Source organism: Centruroides sculpturatus, unplaced genomic scaffold (genome assembly GCF_000671375.1).
Source record: "Centruroides sculpturatus isolate CEXI.00-Female unplaced genomic scaffold, Cexi_2.0 scaffold277, whole genome shotgun sequence".
Classification (NCBI taxonomy): Eukaryota; Metazoa; Arthropoda; class Arachnida; order Scorpiones; family Buthidae; genus Centruroides; species Centruroides sculpturatus.
The window spans coordinates 729803-734048 of NW_019392628.1; the positions used below are offsets into that span (position 1 = coordinate 729803).

Consider the following 4246-nt stretch of genomic DNA (forward strand, 5'->3'; position numbering starts at 1 on the left):
CTTGTTTTATATATATATATATATATATATATAAAATTCTGTTTTTTGCATCTTGTCACCATACTTTTTTTTATTTTGTCTTTAAATCTTTTATGAAGGTTTTTATAGAACGTGTCAAATGAACTTCAACATTTTTTTAGCTATACTTCTGTATAGCCAAAAAAAATTATGCCTTTGTGTTACCACTTTACACTTTTAAATTGAAACATGTAAACATAACAGTTGCTGGTTATTTTTGGTTGTGTTCATGATCAGGTGCTGTTGTTTTTAATAATTTTTAGTTCTGTCACAATGTTATTTGTTAGAACATCTTATTATTATATTTGTTTTTAATATTGAAAGATAACATAATTTTCATTTAAATATAATATTTTCTTTATCTGTGGAGATACTTCCCTACAAATGCTTGAAACCTCAGATTGTACTGAACAATATATAATATTTTTAGTTACTTTTATTTTGATTTTCTTTTTATATTTATTTTTATTTGTACTTATATCTATTATATGTACTTTATTTAACCATTATATTGTTTTGTATTTTTATTTTAATTCATTTTGTTTTCTTTGGCATTCTTTTATGCATATGACAACCAGCATGGATTTTATTTTATTTAAATTTTATTTTTTGAATTTTGATGTGTGTCATTCTATAATATGAAGATGACTGTTGAAGGCAGTTGAAAATGTTCTCATAATAAATTGGTTCATTTTGACTGGATTACAGGTGTTTTAACACATCTACATACATAACTACATATAATACAGTTTTTAATTAAAAAATTATACAGCAGTATTAAGCAAAATAAGTTCTATATAAAGCTCCACACAGTATTTATATCAATATCACAAGTATGGATATTATTTACACTATGGATGCTATAACATCACTGTGTTCACAGGAGATTGGGTAAACAGTTGTCAAGGTTAGTGGCTTTTACAAAACTTAGATATTCATAGCTTTGAATTTTTTTTATTTAATATATTCAAACCAAGGTTGAAAAAACAATGGCTAAGAGGAGTGAGTATACTATAGTTAAATTCCTAATTTGGCCATAAGTATTTGAATCTGTGTTATATTTTAGTTAAGTAGACTTGATAATGATTGTATTTAGTTTGAAAATACTAGTTGAATAGAAATAATTTTCTTTTGGTTTAAAACACTGATCTTTTTATGAAATTATTAAAGTTAAATTATAAAAACGTCAACACTTTTCTAGATTTAACATTTTTAACTCCAGAAAAGATTTTAAAACTTTAAAACTGTATCTGCATTTAATAAAATATTTTGGGTTTCTAAAGAATTGGAATTTGATATTTATAATGCAGTCAGTATTTTCAAAAAATTAAAAAATTTGACTGAACATGTTTCTTTATATATCAGAATTATCTGTAACCATTTTTCAGAAAATTATTCTAGTATTTAATTTATATGATGATGATTTTGAAAAATATTTTTATTTTATATTTTTTATTAATTCAAGAAATAATATAAAAAAGCATATGATTGTTATTAAATATTGAATAATATAGTATTTAATAAAAACTTAACATATTGGCAATCATACATATCACCAATGATATACAAGACTCTTTTCTGTATCATCAATAGGATTTATCATCTTTATATTACATTACATTTCAAGATATAAAATTTTTTTAATGTGAACAGTCTAAAAATGATTTAAAAATTTTTTTCAGTAAGCAAATATAATTTGTTTAATTCTGATATAAAATTAAATATGATGTATATCAAACATATTTTTATTAATAGTTATTTTTACAAATTAAATGCATAAAATTCAAGTATTGGACTACTAATGTTAATTTTATTTGGCTTTAAGGTAATATAGTATATTATTAAAATCTGAAACATTTTCAAACTATAAATGGCAAACTTTGTTAAAAATGGAGTGATTATAAATTGGAATATATTAGAAACATTGTTTTTTTTATTTTATTAGCTTTTCTCAAACTGAATACAAATTAATTACATGTTTCTTGGGATGTCTTACTCCTTGTTTTTGGAATGTCTTATTGTTAGGGTTAAATTATGGAACACTACAGTTATTAATTGTTATGACTGTTTTATAGTAAAAAGCAAACAAATACAATTTGGAAAAATCTGATTTGCATAATATAAATTTTCTATTAGATTTATACCAGTCTTATCATTCTTTATACATATACTATAATACAAATTTATATAAATATATGTTTAAAACTTTTGTGAACTGATATACATAAATTGGCTTTTGTTTGTTTGCTCTAATTAACTTGATTTATTCATTTTAATATGATGATACCATAAAGTTATTTATAAACAAATGAAGAATGTTTTATTTTAAAACATATCACTTGAAATAATACTAATTGTTAATGTATTACTGGTGATAATTTGCATCATTAAAATACAGTATAATTTTTAAAGATAAAATTAAAGTATATCACTAGTGATTTGTTGATGGCAATCTTGAAATGAAATATAAAATTAATGTATGAAATTTTTTTTGTTAGTTTCTTAGAAAGGAGCAGATACTTAGTAAATCAAGTGCCAGCATATTTCAAACAAAAAATTTTATAATGTATCTCTTATTACTTTAAATGTTTTTATAACCTATTTTACATTGTAAAATTATTAAACTACAGTAAAATCTCAATTTATTGCTATTATTTGATTACCTCCTGAAATTGATACTTCAGTATTACACTCAATTTAGTATTTCAAATATATATATATATGATAATGAGATCTTAATACAAATGTGAGTTTGGAAGCCTGAAAGTTATGTGATTTAGTCATAACAATGTTGTTTGCAATGCAAAACTACATTTATACTTTTTTCTTTTAAATCAGTCAATTAGCATTGTCACCCATTTTGGCCTTCTGCCCCTACCTGCTGCTAACAAACTCAATAAAGTTTTTTGTTTTTTTAATGAACTTGCTAACGTACCTTTTACCAGTTCTGCAATTGTGGCCCAAATTAAACTGGGATTTCCTGATTTATGTAATTGTATTGCATATTTTTATCAAATTTTATACTTAAAAAAAATCAATAAAAACTATAATCTCCTGTAGTGTTGGTCTTCATGTCCTATGCTACCAAATTCAATACCTATAAATACAATCTGTTGAAAATTTAAATTGAATATTCTGACATTGAATTTATAAAAATTAAAAATTTTTTAGTTATAAATTCCACATTATAAAATTTAATCATTGTAGAATAAATGAAAAATTTATAAAGAATAAAAAATTATAGGTTTATTAATTTTTAATTAAAATGTGGTTTTTTAATGTTAAATAGAAGTGTAGTTTAATACTTTTTGAATTAGAATATTAAAAATATCAGTCAAATTACTTTTTGCTTGAAAATTTAAATGTATATATAAATATAAATAATTTCTTGATGGATTAGGAAGCCAAGTATTTCTTAATTTCTTTTAAGTAAAATGTCACGACTTTGCGTAGATAATGCCATTTATATTGAAACATAATATAGATGCAAATGGCAACAATTATTGTTTACTAAAGTGGAAGATAATGGGCTACATTTTCTGTGGAAAAGAGGGGCAACAGAGAAAGATGCTAATTAGTCAAGTTGCAGTGATTTTTGAATTATTGCACTGAAGAATTTTGTGCCTGAAGGCTGTATGAATAGTGTATTCTTTTAATATAAGTTTATTATATCAAAGAGTGTGTTGGAATTTGATATCTTATTACATTTTGCCAGAGAATGTTTCTTTTCCATGAAAATGTGTAAGATGATATAGTAATATTGCAGAACATTAGTAAATCCTGTTCTAAAATCCATGAAATAATGGAGTTCTTATTTTTTTTTACATATTTCTTAAATATTAAATGATAAGTCTTCTAGAACTAAAATAGAAATTTATCAAAGACATAATTTTTTAAAAATAAATTTAAAAGAAATATGATCTGTCGATAGGGACTGTTTGGTCTAAAACATGTATTAAAAATACTGCAGCAGATATTGCATTTATTATGTACTATCAGAATGGAGAAATGTCTACAAAAACTGTTCTGATTTAAAACCATTGAAAGTTTAAAATTCTTCAATTTCTTATTCATTATTATTAGGCTAAAACAATATGATCTTTTGACACTTTATGAAGAGAATTTAGAAATCAAGATATTCTGAAGATCAACTTGCAAAAAATACGATTGGAATATATATCTACATTTTCATGCAAATATGATTGTGAAACGATATAACAATAACATT

The 4246-nt window shown here is 22.9% G+C and overlaps 1 long non-coding RNA gene across 1 annotated transcript in view; it reads left to right on the plus strand.

The window, feature by feature from the left end:
- The window catches only part of LOC111617802, a 26436-nt gene extending 23235 nt beyond the window's left edge, over positions 1-3201 (plus strand). The window contains exon 3 of the long non-coding RNA XR_002755485.1: positions 2517-3201. This is a non-coding gene — a long non-coding RNA (uncharacterized LOC111617802). The remainder of the gene's footprint in view (positions 1-2516) is intronic.
- The last annotated feature ends 1045 nt before the right edge of the window (positions 3202-4246 follow it).